Below are 18380 nucleotides of genomic sequence, written 5' to 3'. Positions count from 1 at the left end.
CACCAGGATTGCTAGCCCCAGGGCCTTTAGAAGAGGCCCCACAGCAGACAAAGTTCAGCCACAGCCTGTGCTGTGCCTCAGGCCACCTGCTATGAGCCACAAAGCGATCCACATATAGCAGCCACTCACACCAGGCTTGAAGGTACATAGAGAAACAAAAATGCAAACTGAAGCCAGCTTCCTTTATTTCTGGGCTTGGGGGTACTCAGAAAGAAGTACAGGTCACACCGAGGGCAGGTGCTGTTTGTTTGTCATTGTGAAACTTAGAGAGATTTTTGGGAAAGTCCACAGCATGAACCAAGACAAGTCGCTCATATGGAAAAGTCCCTGGAAGCAGCTTGGTTGGGTCTACAAGTCGGGTGGGGCAGGGTCTCATGGAATCACCAGGGCAAAGCGAACAGTGTTAGCCAGGTTGGTGGAGACTCAGATATGGTGTCTGCCTGTCTGCCTGTGTATGCATAATAGGAGGGTGAGGGCTCAACAAAGGAACAATGGATTTTGCCACCCCTTTTGTCAATGAGAAAGCTGCCCCTCCAGCTCTCACCCTGAATCCAGACAATTCATTTCCTCCATGTATATCACTGGCGCTCCCTATGCTGCTGCCCCAACACTGGAGCTCAGAGCAAGTGAGTCCATTAGTGAGTACATCTGTGCTTGAGCCCTTTAAGAGGAATGCCTGGGACTCCAGCCACCTTTTGTCTTATTCAGTCACAATCTCTGCTGGTTTCCACAGCCAGAAGTTGTGGGGACTTCTCTTCCCAGCACTGGAACCCTGGATTGGGGAGCTTGGTGTGGGACTTGGACCCCTTACTGTTCCAGGCGGAGCTCTGAAGCTGAGATATACCTCCCAATTTTTAACTGCCACATGATTGTGTGGGACCAGCCCATTCTGAGTCTCCTCCCCTTTTACCAGTTTCAAGGTGGCTTCTTCTGTATGTTTTTAGTTGTCAGACTTCTGTTCAGCTGGAGTTTAGGTGATTCTCAATGATGGTTGTTCTGTAGTTTAGTTGTAATTTTGATGCGGTCATGAGAGGAGGCAAGCACAGTGTTTACCTATTCTGTCATCTATGAGAACATTGAGACTGTACCTTCTTCATCTTTGGATCAGTAGTGCCTGCTAACCTAATGGAAGGAATTCAATAAATATATATTGACTGACATAAAGATTGATAGTTGGAGCATTCTGATTTTGTGATTAGTGTAGTGGTTTTTAAATTTATTGGAGTGACAATTGTTAGTAAAATTACATAGATTTCAGGTGTAAAATTCTGTATTACATCATCTATAAATCCCATTGTGTGTTCACCACCCAGAGTCAGTTCTCCTTCCATCACCATGTATTTGGAATAGTGTAGATTAATATTCTTTTTAGTAACTATTTCACATTTTTTCATATCCCTTATTAAGGTATAACATACTTTATAGATCACAATATTTACTGTGTAAACAGACTGGAAGCATAATTTTGATATCTTTTATTGTTTACTTGTTAATCCTATGTATCCCAGTAACTTCCTAAAGTCTTATCTCCTACTGTCTAGAGAATGTTCCTGTGATCTGATTCCTGCCAGTTCCCCATCTAATCCTGCCAGCCCTCCTTTGCTTCAGACTTTTCCTAACTTCCTACCTTCTTAGCATCAACCTTTCCTATCCAGTAGCTCTTCCACAGAATCCTCCTAGATGAGTGATAACATGATAAATAAATCTGTGTTTTGGCATCAATGACTGATCACAGGTTATTATGCTATTCTTGCTTGTTAATTCATATACCATTTGATTGATCTTGGAAATTCAGGCTTCATGTCTAGGCTAGTAGGGAAGATATGTTTATCTATTGTCTATGAAATGGCACCATGTGGGTAACTTGCAATATCTGCTCCTGTGACACTGTCATTTGGTTTGTTGTATAGGCATAATTACCTATTTTCAGGCTTGTCACTGCTGCAGCTTAGCCTCTGACTCATAGCTTTTGTGAAGTTTTTGTTCAAAATGAGTCACCTCTGATTGCAGCATACCAGTAGGCCTCTAACTTGTTATTTTTGAGTGGCTCATGATTTTTATAGTATTAGAATGCTTATTTAAAAAAAATATATCCTCCTCTGCTCTAAATTATTTATAAACACTTTTCTCATTAAGCTAATAGGTAGAATAAACAAATTAGCATTTAATATAAAATGTTTTTGATTTACCGTACGAGCCACAATTTATGGATGAAGGATAGTTCTCTTTGACATCTCTTCAATAGGTAAAAAAACAAAATGAAACATGTAAAACCTATTTTTTAATTAAGATGCAAAAATAATTAATCCTTTAATGAAATATAGTTTTGGTGTTAAAACTTTACACACACTATTGGGAAAGTTATAGAAAGTTCTAGACAAAGGTTAGTTAAAAATGTATTTTTATCCTAGTTACTACTTAATTATTTGGAAAGCGTCTTGTTTCCTGAATTTTGGCAGACATTAACACACTTGTTCTATAAGGGTCATTATAGTGAAAGATATATCTAATCAGTAATTCCCTAATTTGAATGTTTTCTGGTCCTTCAAAGGAATAATTATGTACAATCCAAGACGGAAAGTGTACTTTTACATGCTGTTTATTGTTGCTTCTATTTTTATTATGTCATGACGATTAGCAATAGAGGTTTTATCTTCCAATAATATTTATACTCTTCTGGGTTTCTGGTCAGCTTTTTTTTTTATTTAAATAATTATGGTAGTACCATGTTGCAAAGTTTAAGGCTTCTTCTCTGGAACTGAATGTTTATTTTAACTGAAGACTCTCTATTGTTAATTAACATAGAAAGATATGTAGGGGCCTCAAACTCCATGATAATACATTTTGTGACCAAAACTGCCACTGGCCTCCAATATATGTCTTTCTTTTTATCCAGAGTAAGCAGATCCTAATTTTTAACAGGGCACATTGACACTCAGAATAAAATATATTGTTTCCCAGAATCTCTTGGAATTATGTGTAGCTAAATGACTAACATCTGATCAATTAGATTAAACCATAAATTTTGTGTATTTTGGAAAGTCTCCTTAAACAAGAGGGAGAGAACTCCTACTTCCCTTTCTCATTCTTGAATGCAGATGTAATTTAGGGCTGGTGAAAACCCTCATTTTATTGTACAGAAGCATATAGCTGCCACACCCTGGATAGGCTTTGTTTACTGAGGTGGAGTTACAAAATGGATTCTTATGATAGTTCACCTTGTCATGGAGCAGGGAACCAGTATTTTTCTTTTTCAGTTTGACATTTTACTCCACCACAAAATGATGGCAAAATACTTGCTATCTTTGTACATCACATCCAGAATAAAATATTTGAGACCCAATTTGTCAAAGTGGACCCTTTTTCATATTTAATGTGGCCCTGATTAGGGTATTGCATAATATTCATAACACCCATAGGCATATCACTAAGAGCTCTCCTAGGCAAACACCGACATTGTCTATCTTTGTGCCCACTATACAAGTTCTTGACTCCTTGGGACACCCTGCCATTTTTTCTCTGCTTTTTTCCGTACATTTCAAACATTACCTTTCTTACTTCTATTCCCTCAGGTCCCTGTTAACTAATCCAATAAACTGAATCAAGTTGAGGTTTTAATGGCTAATAATGGCTTAATGTGCAACTCTTCTCAGATAACATTTGCCTTTTAATAAAGCACTCAGTGTTTTAATCCAAAGGAGAAAATAATAGGGAACTTTTCTAAGACTAATGGGAAAGATATGGGATATTACAGCTGGAATTGACCTTGGAAATCTTCTTAGGCAAATACTCAATTTCAAAACTGAGGAGATGAAGGCCAGAGAGGAAAAAGTCACTTACTTGTAGTCTAAGTACTTGTTTGTGGAAAATCAAAGACTAGATGTCAGAACTACTAATTCTCAGTACAGAGCTCTTTATACCTCACCATATTGGAGAAGGAAAGCCTTTTGGTAATAATAAAATCACTATATAGAAGGGCATTGAATCCACAAGCCTGCTAACTTTAACACTTTGTAAGCAGGCATTTTCCCGCCAAATCGTGTGGTAACACGGGGCTTTTTTGACATTTTCTTGCCAAAATTAGACTTTCTGTAAAATATTCATATCTTTCGATCTATTTGATTTTTTCTATGAAACTTTCAGTGTTTTAGTCTAAAAAGAGGTCTCTATTTATTTACTTTGCAAAATATGTGTTATTCTATTTTTTATGTACACAAAATTACTACATTCTAGGTAAACATAGAAAAAAACACTCTTTCACAATCAAAATAATTTTATGTATACAAAATTACAATATTTTTTCGAAATTTTCAACAGATCTTATAAAAAAAACTATAACCTAATAGTGCTTCACTGTGTGGTAGCGTTCGAAACACTTTCCTTTGTGCAGGGGTACATTACAAAACTTGCACATGTACCGCGTTTCACTGCGGTACGCTTTCGCTTTGGCAGGAATAATTAGATAAATTGTCAACAAACAATTCATCGTCACTCTCGTATGTATCTTGATTCATGTCCAGGGATAATAAAATTATCACTTTCAAAAATAATATTTATCAGAAAAGAAACTAGAGGCAGTTCAAAAAAAACTATGATTTTGCACCAATCACAACAGTAGTTAGGTATTTTGTACGAAATTTCAGTAATTTAAAACAAAAAATATTTTATAAAAGCAGAATGAACTCAGAAACACGAAAGTAAGACGTCCGAACGAAAGCAGTATAATGGAGTCACTGGAGAAACGAACAAAAATGCAAAAACTAAATCCTTTGTTGGAATCATTGTGTCTTTTTTTTGTAAATATTACCGCTATTTATTTTTATGGCTATTGTTTTTGTTCGGTCCCAAATTTATTGTATCGGCAGGTAGACGCATAGGGTACCGCTGACAATAGATAATGCGTAGTCCGTCACCCGTTTAGCGCCCTTGTTTACAAACTTCCCGCGCCCCACCGCTTAGCGGAACAAAGCGAGTTAACTCGTGTCCCGCGCTTTGGTATAAAAAGCGATATGATGAGTTTACTCGTTTCCCACAAAAAAATGTGTTAACAAGTTTCACTGTCTTTTGCAGTCATTTCTACTATCCATTCCTTGAAAAATTTCTGTAACAGTGATTCAAAATTATTTCAAATGTAATTTCCATTCACTAAACATCAATTCTCATCTTCCTTTAATGATATTTGAATGTAAGAATAAATAAATATCACTTCTAAAAGAAAATAAAAATAATTTTAATTGTAGAATATACTTTTTCTAAGAACACATGTTCCCTTGTTTAAGTTAATGGTATATTCTCCTAAAGGACTTAGGCTTCTTAATGAAAATTCTTCTGTTGTACCATATCTACTTACAATGAAGGCACCATATCATATATGAAGAAAAAAGGCATATTATCTGACTTTTATATGTTCTCAAAACCTATACCTATTCAGTGGCACATGTGATGTTTCTTGTTTTACAGTCTTATTCCTCCAAAAATGAACTCTCTCTTATTTTCAGAAATAGTGTGATATAGTTGACATTGTAGTCTTTATTTTTCTTTTGCAGATTCTATCTTCTATCTCTGATCTTTCCTGAGAACTTCCTGGCTAGTTTATAAATCGAAGTAATGAATTTTCCAATAGACAGAAGTACACATCCTTATCCAAGTAGAAGTTCTTTGCCGTTTGGCAGGTATACTAATGACTACATATGACTGGCAAAGGTAATTTCAGTCATAAGACATGATATTACTTCATCTAAATAACCATGAGTAATAACACATATGTCATTTTAATGTTAATGTCTGCTTTTAGGATTTTCTTGTGATTATTTTAGGCAACATATTTCTCATTTACAAAGCATTTTGTCGTGAATGCAACTATTACTGTTCAACACAGGGTCACTGAAGTTCCATTTTTCCCCCACAGATACTATTGATTATAAACATGTTTTTATTTTTAAAAGTTCAAAATCCTAAGAGAGTAAATCTTGGAAAATAAATCTCATTAAATACAGAGGGTACCAAAAAATGTATACACATTTTAAGAAAGGAAAAAACTATTAAAATTATAATACTCAATATATAGTGATAAGAAAAGATGAATACAAGTCACCTTTGACTTCTGCAATTACAAGAAGTGCTCAAAGTGGTTACCATCAGCGTCCAGACACTTCTGATTACGGCAAACTACAGCTTGCGCAATGACCAAAGTGTCCACTTGTACACAATATTTTGGCACCCCTGGTATTTTTCTGATGTTTATAGAGATAACAGTAAAGTAAAATGCTTGGTATAGGTCATATTTACTGTGTCTTGGTTATCCACTGCTGTATAACAACTACACCAAAATTTTGTGGCTGAAATCAACACACTTTTTGTTATATCTAAAATTTTTGTGTGAAAAGTGTTTATGTTTAAGTGTATTTTAGCACTTAAGTATGAATGGAAATGGCTATAAATGTAAATAATATGGCCATGTACTCCTAGATCCCTTTAAAAATCTCATTAACTTTTGGTTTTGTTCACAATGAAGTTATTATTATGATCTCCAAACATGCTTTTAAAAGATGGTGTTTTGGCATAATGATCTCAAGATCCATCCATGTTGTAGCAAATGGCAGTATTTCATCTCTTCTTTGGGTAGAGTAGTATTCCATTTTGTATATATACCACATCTTCTTTATCCAATCATCTATCGAAGAACACTTTGGTTGTTTCCATGTCTTGGTCACTGTAAATAATGCTGCAATGAACATCAGAGTACATGTAAGTGAGACAGAAAAAGTTGAGAACCCTATGAGTTCACTCACATGTGGGATATAAAACTGAAAGCAACAAAGGAACAAGACAAGCAAATAAAGAAAAACTCACAGACACAGACAACAGTTTAGTGGTTACCAGAAGGTAAGGTGGGAGGGGGTGGGAGAAGAGGGAAAAGGAGGTCAAATATATGGTGATGGAAGGAGAACTGACTCTTGGTGGTGAACACACAATGCAATGTATGGATGATGTATTATAGAATTGTACATTAGAAACCTATGTAGTTTTGTTGACCATTGTCACCCTAACAAATTTTAATTTAAAAAAAGATATTTTAATTACCAAGACCTTTTTCTGCAGTGTCTCAGAATGCACTTGGAAACTTCTGTTTAATGACAGCTACTGCAAAGTTCTGCCTTGTCTCCTGTGTTCTTTAATCACAAATATTTGGTGGCCTTTACGCATTGATTTTGTTTATTTTACTTTATTTTTCCTGTGCAGGATAACTTTGATACATCCTAAAGATGACAAGTATTTCCTCATTTGGCATAATTATAAAGTAGAAACTGCTGAACTTCTTTAAAAATATTGGCCTCAAAGAAAATTTAATTAGGGAAGTCATAATAGATGTTGTGGCTGTTTTAAATACAAATATAATTCTCTGCATTTTCCTGTCATTTAGGTGAATATGTGGTCAGTAGATACCTAATATACAAGGAGGCAGATAAGAAGAATTTAGACACTAATAAACACCAGTTGATTGGGAAACTGATTGAATGTTTTATAGAAAAACTAAGCTTGTACTTGCAACTAATGTTGCCTTTAGCAAATGAAATTCAGTCTAACAGCAGTTTATTTTTGCCTTTTAAACCATGTTATTTAGGGATTTTCTTTTCTTTTTTTCTCACTCTAGATTTTGCTTTTGTTATATTTGGTAAGTTGGTCTTCATTGATACACCTCCTTGTATTTAACAGGATGATGTAGTGTGTATGCAGGATTCTGGGTGGCAATGGGGCAGAAGTCCTTAAAAGATGTCTACGGCAATGTGAGGACAGTCTTTGCATTCTGTTGAATTTTAACAATCTCATGCTCTACAAATTGAACTAGCCAGGCACTATTCTGTTGAATTTTATGTTAGGTACTACTGAATATAGATATTTAATTCTTTACAACCTGAGGATGTAGAAAGATTGAGGAGAAGAAATTAATGAATTGCCTTTTATGAATGCTATACATAGCCAATTTTTAAAAAGATTTTTATTAAAATATAACTAACATAAAATATTATATTATTTTCAGGTGTACGCCATAGTTATTCAACATTTATATACCTAAAGAAGTGATCACCATGGTAAGTCCAGCAGCCATCTGATACTGTACCGTGTTATCACAATATTATTGACTCTATTCCCCTTATGCTGTACATTACATCCCCATGACTTATTTGTTTTATACCTGGAGACTTGAACCTTTTATCCCCCCTTCGGTATTCCCCCTTTTCTAATTTTTCAATTACAGTTGACATTCAGTATTATTTTATATAAATTTCAGGTGTGTAGAATAGTGGTTAGACATTTATGTAATTTAAAAAGTGATCCCCCTGGCAAGTGTAGTACCCATTTGGAACTATATATAGTTATCATATTATTGACTATATATCCCATGCTTTACTCTAAATCCCCCTGACTGTATTGTAATTACCAATTTGTACTTCTTAATTCCTTCACCTTTTACACCCTGTCCCCCAACTCTTCTCCCATCTATCATCCTGATAAATCTACTATCCGTCTGACACCATATATAGTTATTACAACATTATTGACTGTATACCTTATGCTACACCCTACATAACTATGACTACTTTGTAATAATCAATTTGTACTTCTTAATCCCTTCCCCTTTTTCATCTGCCCTCCCGACCCCCCTCCTATGTGCATAACCATCAAAATGTTCTCTGTATCTATGAGTTTTCTTCTGTTTTGTTTATTTTCTTCTTTAGATCCCACATATAAACAAAATCACACTGCATCTGTCTTTCTCTGTTTGACATAATCTACTTGGTACAATACTCTACAGGTCCATCCATGCAGGCTCAGATGGCAAGAACCCATTCCCTTGGATTCCTAGTGATATTCCATAATATATATGTACCACCCACTCTTTATCCATTAATCCATCGAAAGACACCCAGGCTACCTCCACATCTTGGCCATTGTAAGCAATGCTGCAATGGATATATGGATGCATATGTCCGTTAAAGTAGTATTTTGGGTTTCTTTGGATAAATACCCAGAAATGGAATTACTAGACCTTCTTTGTCTTTCGTTATAGCCTTTTAAAAAAATGTTTTTATTAAATTTATTGGGGTTACAATGGTTAGTAAAATTACATAGGCTTCAAGTATACATTTCTATAATACATCATCTATATATCACATTGTGTGCTCACCACACAGAGTTATAGCCTTTGTTTTAAAGTCTATTTTGTCTGGTATAAGTATTGGTATCCCAGATTTTTTTTCCATTTCCATTTTTATGAAATATGTTTTTCCATCCCTTTCTTTTCAGTCTCTGTGTGTGTCTTTTGAACTGAACTGAGTCTCTTGTAGGCAGCATATGTAAGGGTTTTGTTTCTTACCTATTCAGCCCCCTATCTTTTTATTGGAGCATTTAATCCATTTACATTGAAAGTAATTACATTGAAGGTACATAGTTATTGCCATTTTATTATTCATTTTTGATTTTTTTATTTTCATCTTTTTCATCTTACGGAAGTCCCACTAAGATTCCTTGTAATACTGGTTTGGTGGGGAACTCCTTTAGCTTTATTTTATCTGGGAAGCTCTTTATCTGTCCTTTGATTCTAAATGATAGCCTTTCTGGGTAGATTAGTCTTGGTTGTAGGCCATTGTTTTTCATCACTTTGAATATTTCCTGCCAATCCCTTCTGACTTGCAAAGTTTCTGTTGAGAAATCAGCTGACAGTCTTATGGGAACTTTCTTGTAGGTAACTAACTGATTCTCTTTTGCTGCTTGTATGATTCTTTCTATGTCTTTAACCTTTGGCATTTTAATTATGATGTGTCTTGGTGTGGGCCTGTTTGGGTTCATCTTGTTTGGAACTCTCTGCACTTCCTGGGCTTGAGTATCCTTTTCCTTTCCCAGGTTATGGAAGTTTTACATCATTATTTCTTCTAATAGGTTTTCAGTTTCTTGGTCTCTCTCTTCTCCTTCTGGTACCCCTGTGACACAAATGTTTGTACACTTGATATTGTCCCAGAGGCTTCTTAAACTATTCTCATTTTTTTGCATTCTTTTTTCTTTTTGTTGTTCTGATTGGGTGTTTTTGCAACATTATCTCCTAAATCACTGATTCGATCCTTTGCTTGTTCTAATCTACTATTGATTCCCTGTAATGTATTTTTCATTTCCATTATTGTATTCTTTATTCCTGACTGGTTCTTTTTTATGTTTCCTATCTCCACTTTTATGTTTCATTTCTCTTTGTTGAAGTTCTCGCTGAGATCAACGAGTGTCATTATAACCAGTGTTTTGTACTCTGTGTCTGGTAGATTTTTTTGTCTTGATTTTGTTTAATTCTTTTTATGGAGCATTGTTTTGTTCTTTCATTTGGGAAATGTTTCTTTGTCTCCCAACGTGGATGCCTCCCTGTGTTGTTTGTGTGTATTAGATAGAGCTGCTCTACATCCTGGTCATAGTAGAGTGTCCTTATGTAGTAGGTATTCTGTGGGGCCCAGTGGTGCAGTCTCCCTGGTCACCTGAGCCAGGTATTCCAGGTGTGTCCCTTATATGGGTTGTGTGTGCCCTCCTGTTGTAGTTGAGCCTTGGTTACTGTTTGTATGTCAGTGGAAAGGATTGAACCTCAGGCTGATTGGTTGTTAGGACTGGCCATGACTACAGTGGAGGAGCTGTCGTGCAGGGGCTAACCCTCTAGGGCAGGATTCACTTTAGCAGGGTTGTGGTGCCTGTCCAGTCAACTCTTTTGGTGTGTAGTTTGTGGTGGCAGCTGGGTGGTGCTCCAGGTTGGTATGATGCTGGCCACTGGCCATGACAGCCCTGGGGCCTCCTTGGAGGAGCTACATGGCAAGCGAAGTTTAGCTGTTGCTTGTGCCCTGCCTGGGGCCAGATGCATGAGCCACAAAGAGATCTGTAGATGTCTTCCACTCATGCTGTGCTTGGAAGTTCCTGGAAGAACTAAGTTGTGAACCCGGCCTGGGTGCTGCTAGTGCTGGGTTTGGGCTGCTTAGCAAGAGGTACAGGGCATGCTGAGAGCATATGGTTCTGATTTGGGGTTTGTGAACCTTTGAGAGATTTTAAGAAAGTCCAAAGCATGAGCCAAGACTGGCTGTTTGTATGAAAAAGCCACTGGAAATGGGTTGGGTGTGTCAACAAGTTGGGTGGGGTCTCAGGGAATCACCAGGGCAGGGCGGACAGTGTTAGCTAGACTGATGGAGAATCAGATGTCATGGCTGCTTGTGTCTGTATGCTGGATGGGGGAGGGTTCAATAAAGAACCAATGGATTCTGCCAGCATTTCTGCTTGGTAGAAAGTTGCCCTTCCAGCCCTTGCCCTGAGGTGAGACCACTCAGTTCTTTCCCATATTTTCCTGTTACCATTCAAGCTGCTACCACAATGCTAGAGCTCAGAGTGAGTGAATCCATCAGCTAGTAAATCTGTGCACGGGCCCTTTAAGAGGAACACCTGGGACTCCAGTAGCCCTCTGTCTCACCCAGCCACAATCTTTGCCGGTTTTTATAGCCAGAAGTTGTGGGGACTTCTCTCCTCAGAACTGGAACCCTGGACTGGGGAGCCTGGTGTGGGGCTTGGATCCTTTGCTCTTCTGGGGGCAGCTCCAAACCTGAGATATCCCTCCTGATATTCACCCATCACATGCGGATGTGGCACCAGCCTGTTCCCTGTCCCTGTCACTCCTATCAGTCTCAAGGTGGCTCCTTGTTTGTTTCCTTAGTTTTAGGACTTTAGTTCAGCTAGACTTCAAGTGATTCTCAATGATGGTTATTGTTTTTTTAGTTGTAATTTTGATGTGCTCATGAGAAGAGGCAAGCACAGCATTTACCTATTCTGCATCTTGACTGGAAATCCATTTCTACATATTCAATTTTATCCTTAATCAAATTTCCTAAACTCTGCTATTTTTTCTTCTCCCCATATATAAATGGGGGGATTCAGTTATATTAACAGGGAAATCTTGTTTTAATTTCTCACTTGTATGATCCTAAACTGTCTACCTGATTGAGTAGAGCCAGATAAATGTAACAATAAAAATTCAGAGCCAAAACTTTTGAGGGAGATAGCAAGATATAATAGCAAGTACAAGATTTTTGAGTCAGAAAACTAAAAATTCAGAGCCAAAACTTTTGAGGGAGATAGCAAGATATAATAGCAAGTACAAGTTTTTTGAGTCAGAAAACTGTAGTTCATATTCCAGTTCTGTGCTACATATTCTTTGACCTTTAAGAAGATATTTGTCTTGTACTATGTCTTAATTTCCTCATTTGCAGAATGGGCAGAAAACTAATAACTGCCTCAACAATATGTCTCTAACTTCATATATAATATTGGATATAAAAGCACTATTTAAGTTGTGACTGACCACTCCTAGGTAAGCAGCCAGCATCTGTGTATGTTCAAAGATCAAAGAACTGGGACAGTTTACCTCGAATCTTTTCGCCAACAAAACCTTTTAATACTCTAAAAATCTTAAGCCTGAAAAAGAAAATTTGTTAAAACATTTTGGTGAATAACTCTGAAACCAAAAATGGTATATATCACTTAGAACATGAGAGAGGTAAGCAGAGTTCACTAATGAGATGAATAGTCAATAGTAACCTTTTCTGAGAGCAGTTAAAGATGAATTTTTATATAATACTTGCTTATGAAGCATTATTTGATTCAAAAACCTAGAAAGATCAGAGAAAGATGAAATAATGGGCAAAAAACCATAGTTGAATTTCCCACCTACCTCTTGACAAGAACAAAAGAAGTATTTTTTCTATAAAGCTTAATGAGCCATCTATGCAAACTGGACATTGTACGACTTAAGGACTAATAAAATAGCAGAGCTCCTTGTGTCCCTAACAAAGAATGATTTCCACAGGAAATTAGAAGCAAGTAGGGAATGTCCTATTATACAAAACGGACAGTATTTGGAATTAATGGCCATGTATAAAATGGTAGATTAATTAAAAGTTACTTGTTTGAGCAGATTTCATCCATAGTGACCAATTAAGTAACACAAAACAGACACAACCAAAACAAAAATAAAATCCTTAAATATTATGTTTACCAGTATATTCTAAATGAAGACAAAAGCAATACTGTCTAATTACCTCAAATTGATATCTCAAAGCTTGCTTCATAGTTTGTTTCCGCGCCTATTTTGAAAAGTGTAATGTCAAGAAGGTGTGTTTTTCTTTATGAATTGACTCATTGTTTATCTTTAAATTTAAAATGCTATATTTTATTTTTTTTACATTCAATTATCTTTCCCATTTTATTTAGATAGAATTGATATATAGCATTATATTTTTAAGGTGCACAATAAAATGATTTGCTATATGTCTGTATTGCAAAATGATTACCACAATAACTTTAATTGATATCTATCACCACACAGTTACATTTTTTGCTTCTGATGAGAATTTTCAAGATCTATTTTCTTAGCAACTCTCAAACATACAATGCAGTATTGCTAACTATAGTCACCATGCTGTACATTACATCTCCAGGACATATTTATCTTATGACTGTAAGTTTGTACATTTTGACCACCACCACTCATTTCAAATCCACCCCCCAACCACCCCACCTCTAGCAACCACTATCCTTGACTTTGATGAGTTTGTTTGCTTGTTTGTTTTAGATTCAACATATAAATGAGATCCTATAGTATTTGTCTTTCTCTGTCTGACTTATTTATCTTAGCATAATACCATCAAGGTCCATCCAAATTGTGGCAAATGGCATGATTATATATATATATGACATTTTCTTTATCTACTCATCTTTCAGTGGACACTTAGGTTGTTTTCATTTCTTGGCTCTTGTAAATAATGCTGCAATGAACATGGGGGTGCATGTATCTCTTCTAGATAGTGATTTTGTTCTCTTCAGATAAATACCCAGAAGGTGAATTGCTGGATCATATATAGTAGTTCAATTTTTAATTTCTTGAGGAGCCCCCATACTGTTTTCCATAGTGGCTCTACCAATTTACATTCTCACCAAAAGTGAACAAGAGTTCTCTTTTTCCCACATCCTCACTAAGACTTGTTATCTCTTGTCTTTTTTATAATAGCCATTCTGACAGGAGTGAGGTGATATCTCACTGTGGTTTTGATTTGCATTTCGCTGATGATTAGTGATGTTGAGCACTCTTTAATGTACATGTTGGCCATTTGTATATTTTCTTTGAAAAATTGTCTGTTCAGTTTCTTTGCCCATTTTTTATTGAAACTTGATTGTTTATTGAGACCATGGCTGCTCACGATCTAGTATTTAAACACACACACACACACACACACACACACACACACACACACACACATATTGAATTTAATTTTTTGGTCAATATTCCAGACATAATGATCTTGAAAGTGTGTACTAGAAGTGTTAGTACCAGTGCAGTTGTTTCCCAACCTTAACAGGTAAGGAGGGAGGAAAGAAAAATAATATTTATTGAGCTATTACAATATTCCAGGAAATGCGCCGTCTTAGCATGCTATCTCATTTAATCCTCAGAAAACTCTGAACATAGATTTTATCCGAAATTTCTAATGATGAAGTTAAAAGATTGATTATAGTCTTGCTCAAGACCACATTCCAAAGCTTATGTATACATCTTCTATCAACTTCCCACAAAGAAATCTAAATTTGTGGTAATGTATTACATAATAATAGAAAACTGATACAATATTCTTCCTTGTGTGACTATGGTAGAGTTGATAAATGTGTCTGGTGTACTCATGGATGAAAGCATAGGAGTACAGCTTCAGCTGGCAAAGTGTGCAGTTCAAGATTTAATCAATTCTTCTTATGCTGATATGGTGGACATATGGTAGTTAACTCTTTCAGGAAACAACACGAAGAAATAAAGTGCCTGCTAATAATCTAAAATAATCAGCCTCATAGAAATAATAGATATATTGTATTAGAGTTAGAGGAAATTCCCTCTACATTGTAAAACATAAACATCTGAGCTGTACTTATCATTATGAACACAGTGGTCACTTTATGAAAACAATCATAGTCATTTCGTCTCTTCATCTTTTCTTCCCTGCTTTATTTTTAGAAAGTAGTCAATGTTCTTCCCCTATTAACAACTCAGTGACAGCATTTTACTTTCTATTACCATGGAGCAGAATCCCAGACAGTAAAAATAAAAGAAGAAAACAAGTATCTTGAAGATGCCATAGTGACTCATGATAAATATTCCATAAACTTGTAATCAAGCCTCTATTTATTTTCAGTGTTTCAAAACTGTTAGTTTAATTTGAGCAATTTAAGGTATTGACTTAACATATTATTCCATTGTATATTGGAATGCATATAAACTAAATGGTCAATGATGATAGAACAATTATAAAAGTAATCAGTATGAAAACTTTCTACATTGTTCATAATACTAAACATTGTTTATACAATGTTCACAGTTTCTCATTTTTGAGACAAATTTCTCATAGATGTAGATACTGTGGGTAATATATGAGATATGTTTGTCTGTTGTCCTTTCAACTTCCATGAATGTCACCCTAATTTCAAAAAAACCAAAAAACAGAAAAACGTAAAAGACCCCTTAACTGATTATTGAACTTTGACTGTTTACAGAGGGTAATTTGACTTAGAATGTCCTTTCTGAGCAACAGTGTTTCTAAGGAGAGTGCTGGGGTCCTAATGATATTCTCATATGCTAAATAGTACTTTTGTTGGAAAGAAAACTGAATACAGAATCATGACTCCTGGCTGGGTGGCAGCTGCTCTATTAATAGTTAACTAAAATGGTCACTGGCCATCCTCAGATAAAAATTCCAGTAGCCAATATTCACCAGAATATGACCTCAATTTTGCATATGCAAACTTCAGCAATTTAAAGTTAGTACTTGGTAAAAGTGTAATTTATTTGTTTGCAAGGACAGACTGAGAGGAAGTTGTGTCTCTTTAATAAACAGTGATGGAAAAACTAGGTAATCACATGCAAAAAAAAAAAAAAAAAAAAAAAATGACGCTGGAACCCCACCTTACACCAGACTCAAAAATCAACTCAAAGTGGATTGAAGGCTTGAATGTAAGGAGAAGTTGTGGGCACCGTGCAGTGAACACCAGCCAAGCTGTGGCCATTGCCTCCCCTCCCTCTGAGTACCAGGAAGATGACACACTTCACTCTGACAATTGTCCAGCTTGGAAAACAAGATTGAACAAGGAGAAAATACTTCAAGGACAAAGAGTAGATGAGCCCTTTTCAGAAACTGGATTTAATCTGGAAGCTGCTGCTGGTATCTTTCTTACTTATGTGAAGTCAACTCTTGTTTTCTCCAGTGATCTCATGAGGACAAAGCAGACTGTGCATGGGATTTTGGAGAAGAGCAGATTTTGCAAAGTTACAACAGGAAAGTATGATTCAAGACTCCAAGAAAGAAAATATAGGGTTGCAGAAGGCAGGGAGCAGAGTGAGCTAAGGGCTGTGGCTGGGGAAGAATGCCCTGTGTTCACAGCATCTGGAGGAGAGAACTTAGATCAGGTGAAGATGGGTGGAAAATACCTTTTTGAATTACTTTGTCAACTGATCCTAAAGGAAGCAGGTAAAAAAAAAAAAAAAAAAAAAAAAAAAAAATATATATATATATATAGTTTTCCTCAGGAACTCCAAGCAACTGTCTGGAAACTCTTTGGCAGAGCTATTCATTTTAGGAAAAAAACTGTGCTCCAAGTTTAATTCAGACATTGGCACTCCAGGATTAATAGCCAGTGTCTTAGTTGTGAGTCATGGCACTTACATGAGAAACTTGTTCAGTTATTTTTGGACTGGCCTTACCAGCAATTCTGAGCAAATCTGAATTTATATCAGTCAGTCCCAATACAGAGATTAGACTCTTTAACATAAACTTTGAGAAAGGAAGAGAAGTTAAACCAACAGTTCAGTGTTTTATGATCCCACATGATCATCTAAATGGAGTGACTGAAACTCACTAAATTTAAATCCACATCAAAATCTAACAATTTTGAGCCTCTGAAGGAGGGAGTGCCTTTGACTTTATTTATTTTTATTCTCTGAGAGTGATGATTTGGGAACAGTTAAAAAGCTAGCTATTATTGCAGGTTATAAAGCACAAATGGAATCATAGCCACATAAAACACTAATGGAAAAAAAAACAGATTTGAAAAAGAGACTGGACACCATAAAACTACTAGAAGAAGGCATAAGAAGAAAGCTCCTTGACATAGGTTTTGGTAATGATTTTTTTGATTTGACACTAAAAGCAAAAATAAGTATGTGGGGCTACATCAAACTAAAAAGCTTTAGTACAGCAAAGAAAACTATCAAAGAAAGAAAGGAAGGAAGGAAGGAAGGAAGGAAGGAAGGAAGGAAGGAAGGAAGGAAGGAAGGAAAGAAAGAAAGAAAAGGTAACCTAAAGAATGGGAGAAATTGTTTACCAATGATATATCTAATAAGGGGTTAATATCCAAAATATATAAAGAGTAACATGCAACTCATTTGGAAAAAGATATCAGATTAAATATTGGCAGAAGAATGTAATAGACATTTTTTGAAATATAAGGCATACAAATGGCTAACACGTACATGAAAAAGGTGCTTAACACCACTAGTAATCAGAGAAATGCAAATTAAATCACAGTGAGATATTACCTCACACCTATTAGAATGGTTATTATCAAAACGACAAGCAATAAGAAGTGTTGGTGAGAACATGGAGATAAGGGAACCTTTGTACACCATTGGTGAGAATGTAAATTGCTGTAGCCATTATGGAAAACAATATAAGCATTCCTCAAGAAAATAAAAATAGAACTACCACATGGTCCATCAATTCCACTTCTGGATATATATCTAAAAGAAACAAAATCCCTATATCAAAAAGGTATCTGCAGTTCTCAAATATATACTACAGTAATCTTGAAGTTCTCATCATACAAACACATGAAAATGTAACTGTGTGGTTATGCATGTTAACTAAATTTATTATGGTAATCATTTTGCAATATACAAGATCTGAAAATTAAGTTCACAAACATGTTGCAATGACGTTGCTAACCTTTTTCAAAAAAAAACCACAGTGATTATTTGTTATGAATTTCTACCACCTGGACAAACAGTTAACCAAGTTTACTATTTGAAAGTGCTGAAAAGTCTGAATGAAAAAGTAAGATGACCTGAAAATTTTGCCAACAATTCATTGCTCTTGGATCACAACAAGGCACCAGCTCACACGACACTGTCTGTACGGGAGTTTTTAGACAGTAAACAAATAGCTGTATTGGAACCCACTCCCTACTCACCTGACCTGGCACCCAATCACTTCTTTCTTTACTTGAAGATAAAGGAAATATTGAAAGTAAGACATGAGACGTCATCAAAATGG

At 35.8% G+C, this 18380-nt stretch overlaps 1 pseudogene; it reads left to right on the top strand.

The window, feature by feature from the left end:
* The first annotated feature begins 16148 nt into the window (after positions 1–16148).
* On the top strand, positions 16149–16971 carry LOC109460296 (fructose-2,6-bisphosphatase TIGAR; annotated as a pseudogene).
* The last annotated feature ends 1409 nt before the right edge of the window (positions 16972–18380 follow it).

This window comes from Rhinolophus sinicus, chromosome X (genome assembly GCF_036562045.2).
Source record: "Rhinolophus sinicus isolate RSC01 chromosome X, ASM3656204v1, whole genome shotgun sequence".
NCBI lineage: Eukaryota > Metazoa > Chordata > Mammalia > Chiroptera > Rhinolophidae > Rhinolophus > Rhinolophus sinicus.
This window is presented reverse-complemented; position numbering and strand designations above follow the sequence as displayed.